A 22,236-nucleotide genomic window follows, 5' to 3' on the forward strand; every position below is an offset into this window, starting at 1 on the left:
ATACTGTTGTGGGTGTCTATTACAGGCCACCGGATCAGGATGAGGAGGGTGATGAGGCCTTCTACAGGCAGCTGAGAGCAGTCTCGCAATTACAGGGCCTGGTTGTCGTGGGGGATTTCAACTACCCTGATATTTGCTGGGAGGCCTACTCAGCCAGCCATCCTCAGTCCAGGAGGTTCCTCCAGTGCATTGATGATAACTTTCTGATGCAAATGGTGGATGAGCCAACTAGGAGAGGAGCGCTGCTGGATCTTATCCTCACTAACAAGGAGGGTCTGGTTGAAGAGGTGAAGGTTGAGGGCAGCCTTGGTTGTAGTGACCATGAGATGGTAGAGTTCAGGATCTCATGTGGCAGGAACAGAATAGCTAGCAGAATCACAACCCTGGACTTCAGGAGGGCCAACTTTGGCCTTCTCAAGCAATTGCTAGGGGAAATCCCATGGGACAGGGTACTAGAAGGTAAGGGGGCCCAAGATAGTTGGTTAGCATTCAAGGACTGCTTCTTCCAAGCTCAAGATCAGAGCATCCCAACAGGTAGGAAGTCAAGGAAGGGTACCAGGAGACCTGCATGGTTAAACAGGGAACTGCTGGGCAAACTCAAGTGGAAGAAGAGGGTGTACAGATCGTGGAAGGAGGGGCTGGTCACTTGGGAGGACTATAAGTCTGTTGTCAGAGGATGTAGGGAGGCAACTAGGAAAGCTAAGGCCTCCTTGGAATTAAACCTTGCAAGAGAGGTCAAGGACAACAGAAAGGGCTTCTTCAAATACATTGCAGGTAAAGCCAACACTAGAGGCAATGTAGGCCCACTGATGAATGAGGTGGGGGTCCTGGAGACAGAGGATAAAAAGAAGGCGGAGTTACTGAATGCCTTCTTTGCCACTGTCTATACTGTTGGAGGCTGTCCTGAGGAGCCCAACACCCCTGAGGCCTCAGAAGAAGTCAGGATAGAGGAGGAATCTGTCTTGGTTGATGAGGGCTGGGTCAGGGACCAATTAAGCAACCTGGACGTCCATAAATCCATGGGCCCTGATGGGATGCATCCGCGGATGCTGAGGGAGCTGGCGGAAGTCATTGCTAGGCCACTCTCCATCATCTTTGCTAAGTCGTGGGCAACGGGAGAAGTGCCTGTGGACTGGAGGAAAGCCAATGTGACTCCAGTCTTCAAAAAGGGCAAGAAGGAGGACCCGGGTAACTATAGACCGATCAGCCTCACCTCCATCCCCTGAAAGGTGATGGAACAACTTGTTCTTGGTGCTGTCTCTAGGCACATCAAGGATAGGGGGATCATTAGGGGCACTCAGCATGGCTTCACCAAGGGGAAGTCATGCTCAACCAACCTGATAGCCTTTTATGAGGATGTAACCCGGTGGATAGATGATGGAAAAGCTGTGGATGTGGTCTATCTCGAGTTCAGTAAAGCCTTTGACACGGTCTCCCACAGCATCCTCGCAGCTAAACTGAGGAAGTGTGGTCTGGATGATCGGGTAGTGAGGTGGATTGTGAACTGGCTGAAGGAAAGAAGCCAGAGAGTGGTGGTCAATGGGACAGAGTCCAGTTGGAGGTCTGTGTCTAGCGGAGTCCCGCAAGGGTCGGTTCTGGGACCAATTCTATTCAATATATTCATTAATGACTTGGATGAGGGAATAGAGTGCACTGTCAGCAAGTTCGCTGATGACACAAAACTGGGAGGAGTGGCTGACGCGCCGGAAGGCTGCGCAGCCATTCAGAGAGACCTGGACAGGCTGGAGAGTTGGGCAGGGAGAAATTTAATGAAATATAACAAGGGCAAGTGTAGAGTCCTACATCTGGGCAAGAACAACCCCATGTACCAGTACAAGTTGGGGGCAGACCTGTTGGAGAGCAGCGTAGGGGAAAGGGACCTGGGGTCCTAGTGAACAACAGGATGACCATGAGCCAGCAGTGTGCCCTTGTGGCCAAGAAGGCCAATGGCATCCTGGGGTGTATTAGAAGGGGTGTGGTCAGCAGGTCGAGAGAGGTTCTCCTCCCCCTCTACTCTGCCCTGCTGAGGCCGCATCTGGAGTATTGTGTCCAGTTCTGGGCCCCTCAGTTCAAGAAGGACAGGGAACTGCTAGAGAGAGTCCAGCGCAAAGCCACGAAGATGATTAAGGGGGTGGAACATCTCCCTTATGAGGAGAGGCTGAGGGAGCTGTGTCTCTTTAGCTTGGAGAAGAGGAGACTGAGGGGTGACCTCATTAATGTTTATAAATATGTAAAGGGCAAGTGTCAAGAGGATGGAGCCAGGCTCTTCTCAGTGACATCCCTTGACAGGACAAGGGGCAATGGGTGCAAGCTGGAACACAGGAGGTTCCACATAAATTTGAGGAAAAACTTCTTTACGGTGAGGGTGACCGAACACTGGAACAGGCTGCCCAGAGAGGTTGTGGAGTCTCCTTCTCTGGAGACATTCAAAATCCGCCTGGACGCGTTCCTGTGTGATATGGTCTAGGCAATCCTGCCCCGGCAGGGGGATTGGACTAGATGATCTTTCGAGGTCCCTTCCAATCCCTAACATTCTGTGTTTCTGTGATTCTGTAATAATCCTCAGGAGTGAAAGTCAATAGAATTAAGAACCAGAAAATCACTAATGCCCAGATTAGGCTTCCTTGGTATGTGCATTGCTTTTGTGAAGGATTATGATTAAATATTTATGAAGGAATAAGGAAAGTCTGTTCTCTTTACTGAAAATGAGTCGTTCCAACAGACCAACACTATCTGGTCCAAGCTTTTAAAGCATGAGAAGCTAAGTTATAATAAAATAGAACATTCAACCAGATAAAGATGCGATGTTCATAAAAATAAAGCATAGTTAATGAAGTGAAATACTTGAGCTACAAGATAAATTAAAGCATAAGTACTATGGAGGCATGACTATCCATAGGTCATATACTGAGTTCAGAATGTCATTTTTCATTGTTTAAAAATGTGGGCTTGTTTGTATACACAGTGACACAAACTACCCTTTATTTTGAGTATTTTCCCTGATTTTTTCCTGAATATTTTTCCCTTGTGGATGCAAATAAAAGTTTAAAAATATGATTCAAATGGAGTTGATATCAGGCAGAATCTGCTGACAGCTGAAAACAATAGAGATAAGAAAGGAGAACTTCTCATTCCTTTTAACAGTTATGTTTCCCCTAAACACAGCAGAATTCGTGAGATCATCATGTTATATTATTTTGTTAATATTTGTACAATTTCAGTGCTCATATAGGCAAGATAAACTAATCTGACTTAATTTTAATAAATCAGGATAGAGAAAAACCTTTGTTTCCTGACTACTTATTTTAAACTTCCAAAAGTGAGAACTGTTTTCTTTCGTACACTGTGGAAAGTCACTCATATTCCTACACATTTTACTTACTTAAAAGTTACTTTCTGTGAAGATGTGGAACTTCTGGAGGCCAGTGACCCCAGTCTTAGGTCAAGGACTGCATGCACTACATTTTTGGCTGTAGTCTCTTGTTTTGGTATATGGTGTGCATAAGTCTTATGACACGTGTACTCTTGACATGTGTACTCTTGACATGTGTACTCTTGACATGTGTACTCTTGACATGTGTACTCTTGACATGTGTACTCTTGACATGTGTAATCTCTAATGTATTGATTTTACCACATCACTGGGTCTTGTTCTCTCTTCCACCCTCTTGAATTTTAGTATATAATGCAAACGGGGATGAGGCTAGGAATAAATTTTCCTTGCTTCAGTAACTTCTCCACAATACAGGGAAGACAACTGTCTTCTAGGGGGAACCAGGTTACCCTGCCTGTTTCTGGTAATGTTGTGATTGCATCCTCATATAAAGGAAAGGTCTGTTCTGCAGCTGAGTTTTTATTATGGGAGTGTTAGGTGTAGCATGAGACTGTGAGACTTTCAGGAGAACCATACCAAAATAAGTGTACAAGAGTGTCAAAGCTGAAGAATTTTTCTTCAAGCATTTCCTGATGCAACAGCCACACAACTCAGAAATTATTTGGAGGGGTGCTGCCATGGACCAGGCTCAGGCCAGAAGGAACTCTGGCAGCTTAGTTGCTTTTTATGGCCAGATGAAGTTTCTGATTTCCTTGAGTTAACTAGGGTGGGCAGGAGAAACAAGGATATAGCTGTATGCAAATATTTGATTTTTTTTTTTATTGCTAGGATAAAGAGGTATCAGTGAATTTCCAATACCATTAATCTTGCCAGTGGAGACTATTGCAAATGGAGATCTTTTCTGGATACTCATATTTCTTTGTGTCATTAGAGTGTAAGTTCAGCTGCTTTGTAAGAGGTGGTTGTTAGTGACTTGAGATTATCTATAAAGCAACTTTTCAGAAGCATTTAAGCAACTAACTTCCACTGAAATCAGTGATATTGATATTTGGCTTTAAAGTTAGTATGTAGGTTGGTGATAAAAACAGTGTTTTAAAATTATCAAATGGGCAACAATATATTGCAGGAAACTTGATAAAAAACATCACCATATAATAAACCCCTTATGATTTGGAGGTGCGAAGCTCATTATTGAACCAATGAAACAAGTATGTAGCTTTATGCAAAGATTTGAAGGTATTTTGATATAGAAAATTTTGGGATAAGTCATTGCCAGTGGACTTGCAACATATTAAACTCTCCAGTGGAAAAGACTGGTGAACTGAACTAGTGCCTGAAATCTTCTCACACTTTAGCTTGAGGATTTTGGACTTGAGATTGCTGCAGTCCCTGAAGACAGAATAAGACCTCCCCAGACGGAAGAGTAGAAATCAGATGAAGAAGATGCTGCTGCATCTTAGTCCAAGTTTCAGCTATAGACACTGCAACAGAAACAAAGCTTCTTTGTGAAACTTCCTGTAACTTCATACAGTTACTAAAATGTTGTCCATATGATTATGCTGAGAGTTAATTTAAAAGGCTCTTGAGGTTTTTAAAAAAATGACTTGAGGTATGCCTCTTTTCTTTTGTGACCACAAAAATACTGCCTGCAAAACCATGTCTAGGTAAGATATCTGGGCACCCAAACTGATCAAAATCAGTAAAAAGATCGTCTTCATAATGGAAGAATTTTTGGAGGAATCAGTTGAATGAACTGACAGAGTATCTGAAGAAGCTAGTCCTGCATAATGAGAAGGTAGCTGGTAAGATACAATGGCATTTATACCTTTATTTGTATTGTTCCCCTGTGTAACTAAGACAATACTTTGATTTGAAGAAGATTTCTAACTACTCTGTATGGTACTTATTGCAGCTTCTGTAGGATTGACATGCTCAAACCTCTTCTGATATTCAGGATAAAATCAACAGCTTCACAGGGTGCTGTAGCTCAAGATCTTATTTAACAAGAGAGCTGTAGCCTCACACTACAGAAAAGATAAAAGCAGGAGTCCTAAAACCTGAGATGGAGACACTCTGCAACACCCTGCAAATCCCCAAGCTGTTGTTCACTCAGTGATCATTATAGAAACGTCACAACTTATTAAGCCACAAATGCTTTCAGAAAAAGATGCTCTCTAGGGTGTCTGAGTTCTAATCGATCTGGAGATGTTTCTTTCCTGTTTTTCTCCTTGGAAATGGAAATGCAGGCTTCAGCTTGTGACCATTCTCATGAAAAGTGCTGCAACAGTGCTGTGCTTCTGCTTATATGTGGGTGAGGTATTTTCTTAGTCTCCAGTAATACTTCACTAACTCAAGAAAGCACCATGCATGTTACACATCTGCAGCATCACAGTAGTGCAAGATCAGGCTGTCTTTCTGTCCTTTAATCATCCATATACCAGGATGCCTTTGTCTTATTTACAGGCTATGTAAGGTAAATCTTTGAAAACCAGAGTAAAAACAGGAGTAAAAGAATTCTCTAGTAAGAGGATTTGACTGGATAGAGACATTTAAGAAAATTACCAAGTGGTATATAAGGAACATTCCTGTAATACTTTATGTCAAAATGCTAAAACTAAAAAGAAAACTGACCAATAGATACCTCAGTGAAACAAAGCAATAGCTTTTTGAATGAAAAAGTGATTGTTACTATATGGCTGTTTATTAAAAGACATGGAAATAAAGGCCTCTTTGTGACTAAATCCCACTACAGATGTAAAAACAAACATATTTTTGGGTATTCATAAAAATTTTATGAAAACCTGATTTTGTTTAATATACCACAATAAAAATACATTGTCTAGTGTTAAGATGTATTTGGAAAGGGCAGTGGTGTGTGTTCTTTTTACTGAAGGGCTTACTCCTGAAGAATTTTACATGAAGCTTTTAGTAACCATTAAATCTGAAATGGAATCAGTCAGCCTCTCTTCTATCCCTGAGACGAGCCTCATCATGCTTATCAAAAGCTGGAGCTGGATAAAGGATTGAATAAGTGAATGAAATTTGCATTCATGTAGCAACTCTCATCTGCACAGGACAGCAAGAAATTTAGAAAGTAAAAAAAAAAAACCTCTTTTCATATTAAAAATAGTATCTTTGCTAAGCAGTGAGTGGTAACTGATATTTATTATTCCAGGAGGGGGAAGATAAGAACTCAGCTGAAAGAATCTGACTCAGAGAACATCCAGTCAAAGAATGGGATTTATTATTTCTCATTCTGGAATGGAAAACAGCCTGTTAGCTGTGAAGTAGTCATCTGCATTGCCAGCTAGCTTATATAGCCAATACCAATGGGACATTACCTCAGGTGGCCTTTTCACCTGCTGTGGTTATTAGTCATCTCACTTTGAAATTCATTTATTTTTCATAAGTTATGAAAAGAAGAGCAAGTCTCAGAAGGCTTAGGAGGAAAAACTAGATCAGTCCTCCGTAGAGAGATCCACAGATTTGGGGTTCACATGGTCTGTTTAATGAGTGTGCTGGAATGGTTTTCACAAACTACCCGAGGCTGGTTTGAATCTAGTTTCAGAAAGAGCCTCGATCTGGGAGCAGACACGGGACTGCTCTCTGGTCTGGGCTCTGTCTAACCTGGGCACATCGCAGAGCTCCTGGAATGAAGCAGAAAGACTACTCCAGAGAGGATACTAAACCTGCCAAACATAGCCTCTTTCTTTGTTAAAGTCTGTTCAAAAACATCCTTGTCCAAATTCTCTCCAAGGGGGGATTTCTGTCTCAGCATCAGAAAAGAGTGGCTATAGATGACTCTGAAGATGTACTCTGTCTCAGCAGGACTTAGATGTCCAAAAGCCTAATCCACCCACATTTTCAATCAAAAAAAAATTATTTAATAGAACAATAATATTACAGGTTATTTGGACTAATTCCATTGACTAACACAGATAAAAGCTGCTGCTTACCACTGGATAGTTGTTTATAACAACTCTTATGCCCTTTCTTTGAATAAAAGCCTCCTGATTCAGTTACAGGCCTAAGAAATTATAAAAATAGAAAAAAATATTAGTGGTGAGTACAACAAAGCAACAGACAATTGCTAAGAGGCATCACTGGAAAAATATACATCTAGAAGAAAACGTTTTTTTCTTCTTATATGTACAGCAACACCAGAAATCTTAAACTTGTTACTTATGTTCTGGAAAACAGACATTTAAAAAAATGCATATTTATTTTTCTCTATTGGAAACTCTGCTGTCTCCTGGAAAGCAGCAGAATGACACACTTAGCAGTAAAGATGCTATATTAATATTTTACAGCATTATTATATGCCAGCACATCAGTAACTACAGATTATATAAACCAGTAATTATTAAATGTTTCTAAATGTACACTGTCAGATAACTTGCACCTAAATGGTACTATAAAAATTGAAAAGTTCTTTCTACCATAAATATTGTTTTTGAAGTGTATCTGTACATCATGAAAATGAGAGCTCTGGAAAAAAACAGTGTCACGCAAATATTATTTGAGAGTAAATAGGAAAATCTGGTAATGTCAAACTATTTATTCATACACTGATCGTGTGATAGGTCTTGAAATGGTTTAGATTCGATCAGACAAGAATTCAAGATTAGGGATAATTAATGCTGTATAATTAACAGCAGTCTTCAGGGGTTTATAAAGTTTTTAAAGGCTTTGTTGAACTTTTCCTGTATCATCTGTTATGAGATCACAAATTTAGCTGATAAAAACAGCTGTGGTTATATGAAGACACAGTGTTCTAAAGCTCCCTAATCTTAATACTCTCCAGGTATAGCCAGAGAATTTGAGTTTTTTAAATGCTTTGTTCCATCTGAAATAAAGCCAAATTCTGAAATTTCGTTTGTGGAATGGAATTAGCATTTTCTGCGTAGTTTTAGAATTTCAAACCTTGCCTTCATTTAATGAAAGAAGAAGGAAAGTTCTTCTTGTGGAAAAATGAATAGGATACACTTTTTCAAAACCTTCAGTAGATATAATTTTCCTGTCACTAGTACTGAAAACTTGCATGGTGTTACGACCTGGTCGCAACTAGTTCATAAATCCCTTGGAGTAAATTAAGGCGAAAAGACACCAAATAACTGGTATGAAATTAAGAACAATTTATTAATACAGGGAAAGTTGCATGGTTGTAAGTGTCTTGGGTTTCTAAAGGCATTGGGAAAAGAGAGAAAAGGGAAAAGGAAAAGAGAAAGAGGATAGAGACTATGAGAGAGAGGAAAAGAGAGATCACCACCCTTGGATCCAGCGATGTAAGTTGTCTGTAGAGTTGGTAAGTTGCTTGCAGAGTTGCTCCTCCAGTAAATCGCTTGCAGGATCGGTCCTCAGGTGGTGGGCAGGAGCGCGCACCAGCATCCCAAGTGAGAAGGTCTAAATACTTTAGGTCATTTGCATGCGAGATAGGAGAGGGTGGTAACATCCCTCTTGTCTCCCCCCCTCTGCTCACTTCCCATGCTAATTGGGACGCCTGCGCTTTGTAGTCTTAGATTGTTCTCGAAATGAGTCGGTGGTCCCCCAAGGGGTGTCTGGTGGTCATGATCCCCTAGTTGTGGTGTCCGCTGTATGACGCTGCTTCTGCACAAGCGTGGTTGAGGCCTTGCAAAGTTGTTGCACATGTAGGCTGGCCCCAAGGAAAAGATACCATCCCGCCTCCGCAGGACTTATCTCTTCCTCCAGCCAGAGTTGTAAATCACAACAATTAAGGCACAGCAGGCGTATTGTTCTGTTCCCAAGAACCTTATCTCTTGCCAGACTTGCAGGCCTCTGTAGTACACATACCCTCCTCCAGCCAGAGTTGTCAAACAAGTTGTTTAAGGCATACAAACTCTGTCCGTCACACATGAGTACCTTGAGCTAAGTTTTGTTTTGGGGATTTTTTGAGTGCCTTTTAGTTTCTGGACAGATTAGGATTTCTCCAAAGACCACACTGTACTTCTATATTTGTGCAGTTTATTGTTTTATGCAATGAGAAATCCCAGTGAAATTAATAGCTTTATTTCCGTAATGAGTTTCTACACAATAAGGAAGTGAAGAATCAAGCCACTGATGTTGCAGATGAATGGAAATTCCCTATATCTAAAAAGTTAGCTAAGTTTGACATTCCTCGCTTATTTAAATCATCTAGATATACTGGATTTTGGTCTTGTACTGTATCAGATACATTCCCATCAAAAAGGTTCATATTTGCAGGACTGGCAGAAGGAAGTCTAGAAAGAAAAAAAAATTAATTGGATGATACTATTAAAGAAAGATTTCATTTTAGTCTCTTCCTCTTTTCTGCTGCTTAAGAACAGTAATTTGGAAATACCAGGGCATGAGATGAGAAAGTATCACAACCTGCGTTTCCTGTATAGGAAAATATAATGATTTAGACCTTTTACAGCCAGCTGATCATATTAAAAAGGCCCTATAATCATTTACATAGAATTTCAATTTCTTTGAGCAAGTGACATGTGGCACCACATTCCCTCAGCTGAAGTTCAGACAGCTTTAGTAGGAGAATCTCAGCAGAAGCTTTATTGATTCTGTATCCCACTGCAAGTGTCAGTGCTGTAGATCTAAGACAACTGACTCTTGTGAAGTTCTGTCCCTAAATGTTTGAAGTACAGCTGATTTTGCCCTAGAATCATAGAGATCTAACATATCCACATACTTCTAAGCACATGATTTCTTTGGTTCTCCTTGTCTTCAACACCTGTGTGACACTGTCTTTTGAAATATCAGAGAAAGGGTTGCATCAGTTCCTTGCACTTGGTTGGCTTTGTCATTCTGTAAAAACCAGTATCTGCACAGCTAAAATATATTATCCACTAAAAAAGAAAATAATGCTTATTTCCATGTCAATCACACCATGCTACCAAGATGAAATTACTGATCTATTCTATGGAGTCCCGAGTTCAAGGGTAAGATATCACTGAGAGCAGAGTCAAAACTTTGCTGTTTCAGGATGAGGTGGCTTTGCACAGATGCTCAGTTTGGTACTGCAAAGTTAGTGAAGTGTAGGGTTATTGTCCAGCTGTACTATCATGTTCTGGAGCTAATTCCCAGTTAGCAGTCACTCTGGTTCTTCCTCCCTCTCTTTCCCAGGGTTTATGTCTTAATCCTGGCTTATTACATTGGTTTTGTAAATAAAATAATCACTTTTCCCTCATGCCTGAATAATTTTTTTATTTGCTCGTACAGTTGGTTATAGATCAGTGTGTTACAGTTATTTCTGGGCTTGGTGATGGCTACTTAGTTGTTTCTTGTGTCCTTGTGGGTGTTTTTATTGGTTTATTTATTTTTAATTACCTCATGTGGCTTGTTAGCAGCAGTGAAACTTGTGGAAGTTAAGAATAAGAATGAAGACAGAAGATCTGACATGGAAAGACATAATACTTAAAAGCAAGTGAAAGGACACATAAAGTATTTTGGCTGGTAATAAAGGTAAGATGTGTCTATGTATAATGTCTGAAAGTGCAAGTTAAGAGAGTAGTTGCTGATGTTTAGAAATTAATAAATAAAAATAAATTAAATGACTTCTAGCATCTAAGCGCATATTTATTGAAGTTTCTCTTGGTAATGCCACTGTTCATTTAGTATTTTACATTTGGTGGTCATGCTTATCCCATGTCTTAGGAAAATCACGGTAATATCCTCCTTTGAAATATTATAATCAGAAATGATTTGGAATCACCTGAAAATATTTATTCCTACTTTTTAAGTAGGACTTAAATAATGCTATTGCAATCAATACACTAAGTCTTCAGTTTCCACAGATATAAACTCCCAGGGTGCCTACTGGATTTCCTGTGGCAGAGGGAATTTTCCAATAAAGAGCTAAACTTCAGAATAGCTGTTAAGCCTAAGCAGAATTTGATCTGTATATCCGGCTCTTCTTCAGATGTATTATTTTCTGAAGAGTGTTGATTCACTTAAAGGGTGTGGTAAATACACTCTCACAATTGAAGGATGTGGAATAACTCAGAACATTAATCAATAATGCAATATTTTACTGTAAGCTGGTAAATCTGAAGGTGTTTCGTTTAACCCTTGAAGTAGTCCTTTAATCCCTTTATACCTCCTTTATCTAGTCTCCTAATTTAAAACACAAATCAAAATATTATTCTCAAACCCATACCACTGGATAACCATAAACTTGAGAGAACATAAGCTTTTAAATACGAGTTACCAAGCCACAAATCGTTAAAATTTCTGTAGAAACAATCTTGCCAAAGGTATTAGAGCTATCAGAAAAAGCAGAAGAGTAAAAGGGGCTGATGCACTAGGAGCTTGTCCCAGTAGCCATTGCAATAGTTGTGGCACTGACCCAGCTGATATTAAAGATTATTCACTGCAGTCCGTTTTTAGGAAAAAAAAAAAAATCTGTAAGCGAAGAACATCATACTCAATGTTGCTGATGTAACTGGATGGTGCAGTTACAGGTTTGAAGAGTTTGGGTTTTGCTCGGACAGACCAGCCTCCTCTTAAATTTCAGAAGATTCTGTAATGCACTTTGCATTCACATGTGAAACTGTCCCTGCAACTCAAGATTCATGTGCCAGAACTCGTTGCCTTTTTTGCAAAATCAGCCCAGTGCTCAAAATCTGACACTTGATGCCCAATATGTGCAGCATAAAAAGAAAAGTATGCTCAGGCAGATGCTTCTGCTGTACATCTTGTGTTCATGTGAAAGTAGGTGCTAGAGGCCTCTCTTCAGTTTGTAAATCAGTGTCTCCATCACATCCTCCTTCATGTATCTTTCCTACATGTGCAAAAAGATATCTCTCCTTCAGCAGTGGAGGATTTTCACAGCTCTGCTGGTTCTGTTCAATCGGCTTATCTCTAGGCTAGCAACTATGGACAATTATTTTCTCCTATTGCACCTATTCAAGGTACCTGAAAAAATGTTGTCGGCTTCCAAAATCTCTCTGTTTGTGGACCCTTGAGATCTTGTTTTACCATTACATAAAGCTGCTGAAGGCCTCCAGAGAAATTTTAGGCTTGCTGCTGTCATAAACTTTACTGGACATTAGTAAATATTTCCTCCATGACTTGGACTTCCCTGAGTTTGTCAAATCCATTTCTGATTCTTTTTATACTTTTCACAACCAAAACAGCCTGGGAAAATCAATTCTACTGTGCAATTATGCACATCATAAAAAATACTTCTTCCTGATTGTTTTAAATCTCTCACTTTGTATTACCAACTCAACTCTTTGAGGTCTGTCCTGGTTTGGACTAGGACAGAACCAGTTCTCTTTTCAGTAATTTTTCCTTTCAGTTAAGTTTCTTCTAAGTAACTGCACTTTCTGAAGTTGACTACATTTTTTCAGATAGTGTCTGCTTCTAGAATTGATAACACTTGATGTTAATAGTTATTACTAAGGTAACAGTAATAATGGTATGCAGAAAGGCTCTATCTTATACTTATTCCTGTAGAAACCAAGGTTACTGCTAAATCTCTTATGTTCCACAAGTGAAAGAGCATAAAAAGGTCACACCTGCAGGGAGGAGTGGACAGGGCAGGTGACACAAAATTGACCAAGGAAGTATTCCATCCCATACACATCATAGTTTAAAGCTGAGAGATCACAAGGGTCACACTCTCTTTCTCTATGGCCATCTGAGGAGGACTCTGCCCATTCTTCTGCCTCTGATCCCAGTTGGTGCGTTCTTGAGTCTGGTTCCCATCTGCTGCTCAGTCCAGTTCAGGACTTCCCAGTGCCTGCCCTGTAGTGTCAGTGGTGACGTGGGCAACTCCGTCATCGAGACGGGGGAACTCAGTATTGGTTTTGCATATATTTCATTATTTCCATTAATATAATTCCCTTTTCTCTTTTCCTTTTCCCTTCTGGGGAAAGAAAGGGTTATAGAGAGCATCTGTTGTCCATTTAATAGTCAGCCCAGCCTTAAATGGTGACAAGGTCAATAGTAATTTCTTATTTTCCTTCTTTATGTGAATTGTAGTTTTATACGCTGTTATCTTATGTCCCCTCAACTACTTCATTTCTTAGATGAAGAACCTGTTCAATCTCATCTTGCAGAGAAGCCATTCTACACCTCTGATTATCCTTATTGAGCATTTCTGTACTTTTCTCTTTCCATTGTAACTTTTTGAAATTGAGATGACAAGAACTTTTGACAATATTCAGCTACAGATTTAATCCTATTTCATGTATTTCACAACAGCTGTTGTCTCGTTTAACTTGGGTGATAATTTTAAATTGAAAAGTTGTCATCTGTTGACTGTTCCATTAAAAACTCATTTATATCAGCTGCCAGCACACAGAGACATTAATATTAACAAGACAAGGCCGTGAATAGCTGTATTACAAGTGAAAATCAAGTGAACTGAGATCTGCTGAAGGATCTGTATTGGTGCATAGATTTTACTTCCATACAGAACAGATACGGCGAATTCACAGCATTCAGGAGAGCAGGTGTGCAGAGTCAGCAGGCTGTGGCTTTTGGATGGAATTGATCAGAACCCAAAATTGATATTTTTGTGCTAATAGATTTTCAGTTGTTTTTCTTAGCTAACTGCTAAGCTTCACACCAAGCTGAGTTATTGTGACCAGGAAGGTAATAATAACTTGGAACAAGAGATGAAGAATAAAAGAAAAAACTTAAGTTAATAATCCAACAAAATAATAGAAAGGACAAATCAAAACCTAATCTCTTTTGAAATATGTTTGCAGTGCTTTGGTGCATCAAATATTTAATTTTAACTGCAAGTAGCATCTGTCGCTGGACCTTTCTGAGAGATAAATGAGACATTTTCCTAAAGGCTAAGGGGGAGCACAAGAGATGTAAGTAGTAATATTATGTAGGCATAGCATACAATAACACTGAAATCTTTCTGGCTTAAATGTATAGCATGACTCAAGTAGTTTAGAGAAACAAATGAACTGTAAGAATGTGAAGGTTTAGGTCTGAGATGCTGGCCTGTTTTTTCACAGGAGCATGAGATCAAATTGTGGAGCTCCCATCTAGCAGGATTTAGGGAATTTCATAGAATCATAGAATCGTTTTGGTTGGAAAAGACCTTTAAGATTATCAGGTCCAACCGTTAACCCAGCACTGCTAAATCCACCACTAAACCATGTCCCTAAGCACCACATCTACATGTCTTTTAAATGCCTTCAGGGATGGTGACTCAACAACTTCCCTGGGCAGCCCGTTCCAATGCTTGATAACCCTTTCGGTGAAGAAATTTTTCCTAATATCCAACCTAAACCTCCCCTGGCACAACTTGAAGCCGTTTCCTCTCGTCCTATCACTTGTTACTTGGGAGAAGAGACTGACACCTACCTCGCTACAACCTCCTTTCAGGTAGTTGTGCTTAGGCAGTTGGATCCAAACACTTTAGTAGAAGCAGAGGAAACTGAGGTGAGTCCAACTTTGAAGGCAGTCATGCTTTGGGCAGGGGACTGGACCAGGTTACCTTTCAACCTAGGGTATGCTGAGATTGTATGTTACATTGCTCCTTTTCAGGAAGCACAGCTTTGGCCCCATGGGTAATGTTACTTGAGAATGGGAGAAGCAAATTCTGATCTAAAGAAATACCTTGATGCAGTGATAAAATGTGTATAAGTGACTATAATACAGACTCTGAAACTGAGATATGAATACAGCAAGTAGGCAAAGGGTTGCTTTCTCTCCACTTCTGTCATTCTGGGACAGACTACACAGCCATCAGAGAACCCATTGCCTTAGAAATGCCCAATGGGTTCTTGATTGTGTTGATTATGTTGCCACTCAGTAAAATCAAGGATGATGGATTATGTCCTTCAGTGACCTGAAGCTGTGACTTCATCAACTTTTTGTATTTCTTGACACTATGGGCAGCCTGAGTTATGACAGCTAAAGGACAGGTTGTCCATTAATGTCTGTGCTAAGATACAGTTTTCAGGTGCTTTTAACTAGAGCTGTACAGTAAGCCACGTGACCAGGTCTTCATCAGTCTTAGTTAAATTGAAAAAAATTTATTTTTTTAAATCAATCTATCGTCTGATCAATTTAATCAATTTAATTATTTTGATCAGAATGGATTTTGTTTAAGAAATCCTAAACACAATATTTTGATTCTTATTTTTATTTCAAACATTAAAAATCATCAACATGAATGAAAGCCCCCAAAGAGCTGCTTTTTTTTTTTCTGACAAAGTTAACAAAGATTTACCTAACTCTACATATAGTTTTGTCTCCTTACAGACATTTCAGTTTTTCTTATTTTCATGCCTGGTCTAAGCTGTTGTTTTTGGGAAAGTAGAAGCAAAGCACTGTTTTTCAGAATAAAGATTTTGAGGGCAGAAGAGAAGGAATAGATTGGTTTTATTTATTTTAAATTCTTGCAGCCATTTTACTGTGCCACACTGAGGGCTAAAAGTTTGCTGCCAAGTTGGTAAATGTGGTTGTTTTTTACTAAGCTTTGGTTAGTTTGCTTACTGCTAGGGAGATGAACAGTCCCTGAAATGATTTCTCCTAACTGTGAGATCAGTTATGAAAGTGAATATAGGTATTGAACTGGGGGATTTATGTGTCTCTTGATATTGTTCCTCCTTTCTACTTTCCAGTTTCCTTCTCTGTCAGCCAGACAGAGCACAAAGCTCACAAATGGGAGAGGGATAGGCTGGAGGACACAAGGAAATCCGTATCACGTAATCCCTCATTGCAACTGATCTCTGGTTTTGAGTCTCAATACTACTTTGTTGTCAGTAAATAGATGAAAAAGTATAGGCAAAAGTTTACTGTATCTTCTAGAAGCCTTGTTTCATAGCAATGGCAGTCTCCTATTTGCTATCAGTTATTCTGTTAACTGAGGCCAGATCATAAATTTTTTGATAAATGCTCTGAAAGACAAAGTCATTTTGTGCTGGAATTTGTCTATTAAAATTTAATGCATATTTATCTGCTATTTCCTACATTTTTAACAGTTACACGTGCAAAGTCAAACTTTCAAGAGTTAGAAGAAGCTAAAATGCCATTTCCCAAGGATGAATGCAGCCAGTGCTTAGAGAATTAACCAGTTAGACGTTGTCTAGCAAACCTCTCCCTCGACTGATGCAGAAAATGGAAGGGTGGTTGTCAGTGAGATATAGAAGGTTATCAGATATGTCTTAATTTTGCAAGTTAAATACTGTGCTGCAAACTGGGTTCCATGCTTGTTTCTGCCATGCAGATCTGATGGTGATATTGAGTAGGTAATGTAAATGACACTATTGAATGGTGGTCTTGACAAGTCACTAGTATGTCGCTAATTTGCAGAATATCTGAAAGCCTACAGATACAGTCAGTGAGATCTGTAATTGGAGCATATAAAATAAAATGTTAAGTTGCCTGAAAAGCCAGTCCTGTAACGTCTCAGACTGGTCATTCTAAGTTAATGTGTGCTTGTGATACTAGTGTCATTTTGCTATAGTCCCCCCTCTGGAAAATGGGAACATGTAATACAGCAATCTTATCCCAGAAATATTAAACTCATTTTTGAAGCATGCAAATGCTGCATGGTTGACCCTCAAAGAAAAAACAATGAATAAATTAATAATTCTGTATTCACAGCAGTATTTAAGTAGCGTGCAGTAAATAAGCAGTAGGGCTGCGTGATGAACAAAGGGAAACAATGAAAAGGTAACCAAACTACACTGAATGAGCCAGCATGCCTCTGAAAAGCAAATATGGCCTCAAAAGAGTGGTGTCCTCTATAGAGTGGGCAAGTTATGACTGCACAGCTAAATGTAGGAAATACAAGCATGAAGTTGGAGTACACGACCTCTTAGTGTCTTATTATTCTTTTAATTAAATTCTATTGCATGTAATTAAATAACTGTTTTAACAGAAAGATCAAGAAATTGATAGCAGATTAAAGTGGCACAAGCTGTACTTCCATTGATAGTGGACAATAGTAAAACAAATGATGAAGTTACAAATTTACCATAAAGGTCATATTTGAAAAAGTTCAAGGATCATTTAATAAACAGCATGTTCATTTTTAGTTATTTCTGCACCAACTCATGCACAAAGCTCAGGTATAGTGTAGTGTGATACATTAATTTACAACAATCTGCAGTTAATTACACTGTATTAAGGAATGATAGAGACGGGATATAACTTTAGAATGGCCTTAGTTGTTCATGAGTGAAAGCATTAGGCCAAAGAAGAAAAGCATAAGTTTCAGTTTTTAACACAGATTTCCCCTTCATCTTATAGCTCAAAGCCTTCAGGTGTAACCGTCTAAAGTTTTTGCATCTGATATTCATTCAAAAACTCTGGTCATCTTCAGCATCTATAGGTGAAACGGTTTTTCTTCAAAGGAACAACCTGACCAATGCAACTAAACTTCAGTGCATCTATTTAGAACTTAGTCCTTGACTTGTGTATTCAGGTTTCACCACCTGTTTAACATCTTTAAGAAAATTAGAATCAAGCTGGCACTTTAAAATTATACAAAAGTGATATTTATACAAAATGTTAATTGCAATTGTAATTACCACTGATTTCAATTCTTTGACAATTCCTTTGTCTTGCATTCCTTTCCCCTTTAGAGCTTTTGCTGTGGTTGTGAGGAAATCATTGAAGCAAACCTTTATTAGAAAGTTTGTTGAATTGCTATTGCAAATTTCATTGCTTTTGATGAGACACTGAGATCCTTTTGTTGAACACGTTCCCACTGACTCTACTAGAGCACAGGCTGTATGTTTCCCTTGCAGCCAGTAAGAAAGAGTTAGTGATGAGCAATTTTTATTTTAGTTAGCTGACAGCATCAGGTAGGAAGTAAGACTGTCCTTTTTGATAGGCACAAACTATTCTTTTTGCTTTTTCAAATTTGGAAATTAGAAAACATAGAATATTCAAAAAAGTGGTATAGAATCAAATCTTTAGAATCTTATTCACATTTTAAAATATACAGAAGAGACTCCTTTTCGTTGACCAATCAAAGCAATGAGTTAATAATTAGTAAGAGATTTGTTGATTATTACTGACATTACTGACCAGAAAATAAAGTTATAACATAAGCTTGTTAAATTTTTCTTCCATCTTTCTCAACCTTTCAATTGCTTGTTACACAGCCTCAGAAAAGGAACCTATAACTGCTCAGAGGACAATTACAAAGATATTCCTCAAGCACATCACAATGGTTAAGAAAGGATGGTCCCATCTGCACTCTTCATTGCATGCATAATCCTCTATGCAGTGATGTCATTGATGCATTCACTCCCTTCCATGGACTTTTCTTACTTTCCTCAAGGTGGTACGAACAGAAGTAAAAATAGATAATCATCTATTGACACCTTGAAAGGAATTTGGACAGTTAAAGTTAGGTTTTTATGGCCATATTTTATGCTTCTGGGTATCTTCCCTGACCTCCAACTGCTGCTCCAGATTACTGTAAATCTGGAGTTCCCATGGTCACATCTGCCACTGTGGCATTCTAGCCAGAAGAAGAATAGCATCTTCTCAGCAGTGAGTTGAAAACTTTCTGCAGGCAATGTTTGGAGACTGGCACTTGTGACGCTCACAGTAAGGCAGACACAGAATAGACAATTTCTTATGTCCTTATGTCACTTAGAATATCCATTTTTTCTCTTTGGACTTCTCAGCAAATAAGAAAATGTGCTCACATCTCCCAGCCATGAAACAGTAAGGCTGTAAAATTTTCCTAGGCCAAGGTAATAGTTGCCTGCTCTTCAAAGAATTACTAGTCCGTTAGATTTTATTTGGAAGTCATTGGTTTAATTTAAAATACAATTCAAGTATTACAGCTGAAAAGTTACTCCAGAAATTCAAACTAAAGAATACATAAGTCATTCTCTACAGAAGCTGTTCTGAGGCAATTCAGCAAAGATTATAGGCAAAAGTGCTTCACATTTGAATCTCTCTGGAAGATGTGTTTTGACAAATTATGTATTACTGTAAATTGTCAAATTATGCCTCTTCACATACAGAATATAGATCAATATTTGTCTGTATAGGTCAGACATACTAAAGATTTAGAACTTGTCTAGTGCTAATGAACTATAATGCATAACTTGTCTTGGTTCAAAAGGCATAAGCTCGACCTTTTGACTTTCAGGGGTGTTTATGTTCAATATCCTGTAGCATAATGTCATTTTGGTGCTATAGTCAAAGATGCTACATGACCTTAATGCTTGTGCTCTTGATCTGTGACTTTTAATAATCCATCTGAGTTTAAATTCTATGCTTGATCACTGCAATTCTAATCAAAGTCAAACATTGAGGCTTTAAGAAAGTGTTCTTGAAAAAGGTACATTGAAGAAAGATATATTTTTACATAAAATTCCTCACTGTTGCAGCTGCCACGCAGATGGTGAAATAACCAAGGGACCATATGGAAAAAAGATTGATTTTTGAATTTTTCCTTATTAGCAAGAAGAAGCAAATTCAATAGCTGGGATGGGAGTCTGCATAGCAAATCTATTCTCTGACAAGTAATGGAGGGAGAATTCCTTTTCTGCGTTTGTGTCTTGTAGCCATCTAAGGGATGCCTATAAAATGTCTATTTTAAAACTAACCAGGCTTCTTCTAGCTAATGATTATAATTTCATTCTGTACGAAAAAAATCATCCTAAAGTATATAATCCACAAGTGTGCTTGGATTGCTTAAGGGTGTGTTGTTCCTCAGGAGGCTATAGGACTGGTGATTCAGATTTGGGGTCGTGTTGCAAAGGCTCCTGAGATAAAAGCTCCTGTACAGGTGACCCTCCTTATTACTGGCAGACTCTATAAGTACTTTGTTGCGCTCACTTGGGATGTGAGACCTACTGCTGATGAATCTGGTTAGATAAATTGAGAGCGAGAGGTAGTTTGCATTAAAGGAGGCAGATATTTATGATATTGGCCCTTATCCTACTGTGATCTATCTGCACAGAAAAATCACCATTGAACATATCCAGACTTGCCGTTGATGAATCTTGCCCACAAGTGGGCTCTGAAATCATAGGAGGTTTTGACATGTGTCCAAGCATACTGAATACTTAGTATCATAAAAGCAGCAATTACAGAGCATATTTCAACATAAAGGACATCCAGAAGCACTGACCATGATGAGGAGTACTTTTTGCCCCTTCTCCTCATTGTGCTAGAATTAATGGAGTTTTTTAATAGCTTCACTGAGACTACAAGTGGTGTCAGAATGGCTAATTTCAAAACAAGACCCTAAAAATCAGGAATAACTCTATATTATTTTCTTTTTATATATTTGATGTTAAGACATCTCCCTCAAGTTCGAAAGACCTGTTTTTAATGAAAAATCAGAGCAAATTTTAGTGGGATGCATGATCCCGTGGGGATGATTACCTGCCTTGGACTGACTCTAGTTATTTGCTCTTCTGTTTTCAAAGGAAGTTTAAAGGACTGGGTTTTTTCACTGTCTGAAGATGTGGAAAGGACAAATTATTCCTGCTACAAACGATTGCTATTGTATTCATTTATATCTTTGGACTGGTTGATTGTAAAGTTCCAGGGACAACTACTAGAGAATCCCTTGGCTGAGTCATTTCTGTTCTCTTCCTTCTTGTCTGCCTCTAGCAATCCGGAGCACAATTAAGAATAAAAGAAAAATATAAGCCCACAGCTAAGGAATTTATTTTCAAGAACTTCTTTTTGTGATGTGTTTTTTTTTTTTTTTCTAAAGTGGTAGAAATCATAGCTCCTTTTGAATGCAGAAGCGCTTTTCACCTAGGAAGAGAGGGAGACTTTACAAGGATGAACCAGCAAGATGAGGAGATAGAAGCCTTAGCTGGAAAGTTTCATCTGAAAAGTGACAAACCCATAAACAGAAGCTAGCAAATCTTAGAGGGACAAAAGATAAAATAGGAGCTGAGTGGAGATGTCTGAAAATAGATTTCAGAGTGGCATTTACAATCCTGTACTAATAAACTGGTGCAGGCCTGTGTCCATGTAGATTTCAAACTATGATTTCACAGGGGAGAAACTTTTGTACTAAACCTAGTGTCAGGACAAAGAATGCCAGGGAGCCTGGCTATGTAGTGTTTGTCGATGCAATAATTTGTGCTTCTGTTTTCCTGTTGCCATGGTTACCTTCTCGGTTTCAACTGAAGTCAATCTATGTGGCTTTATTCACTTTGGGACTTAAACATCCCATTACCCTTTGTACCACCACAGGGAACATGATGAACATGTTCAATATCCTTTTTTGGTTTCTATGTCACCACAGTGATCATGAACAGGCGCTTTGGGAGGATGTGTGCTCATGATGACAGGCCCTTGCTTACCCTAGCTTTGGCCAAAACAATTCCCCAGGAACTGGCAATTGAGAAGTCATGGTGAGCCCCCAGGGCACCACAGAAGGGAAATGCAGAGCTTGTCTTAAGTGAGGACATTAGATCAGAAAGGTCATGGAATAAATGAATTTGCTACTGGTATAAACCATAGAGATTGTGAAGCGGTAAGAAGCAGCCAGTGTGGAGTTGTCAGGGTAAATCACATCGACATAGAATCACAGAATCAATCAGGCTGGAAGAGACCTCTGGGATCATCGAGTCCAACCATAACATGACTAACTTCTTCCTTTGATGGGACAGCTGCCCTAGTGCATAGGAGGGGGAACTTCAGACTCTATATAAATTAATTTTAGTGTTTTCAGAGACCTAGGGAAAAATAGTCTTATGAAATCATCATAAAGTTGGTGCTGAACGAAAAAGTCAGTCATTGAGCAGTGATCTGAGATTTTTTAGGGCATTTATGTGCAAGAGTCTGATATTTTAAACAGTTAATTGTATTCCTGGGTGACATTGAACTGTGAGGTGACACCAAATTCATAAATCAAGCTGAGTTTAAGAAACTGAAGAATAACCCTGCAATCAGTAGTATTCAGTGAATCAAATGTAAGGTAAAAATGCCATGCC

The sequence above is a fragment of the Nyctibius grandis genome, chromosome 1, assembly GCF_013368605.1.
Source record: "Nyctibius grandis isolate bNycGra1 chromosome 1, bNycGra1.pri, whole genome shotgun sequence".
Taxonomy (NCBI): domain Eukaryota; kingdom Metazoa; phylum Chordata; class Aves; order Nyctibiiformes; family Nyctibiidae; genus Nyctibius; species Nyctibius grandis.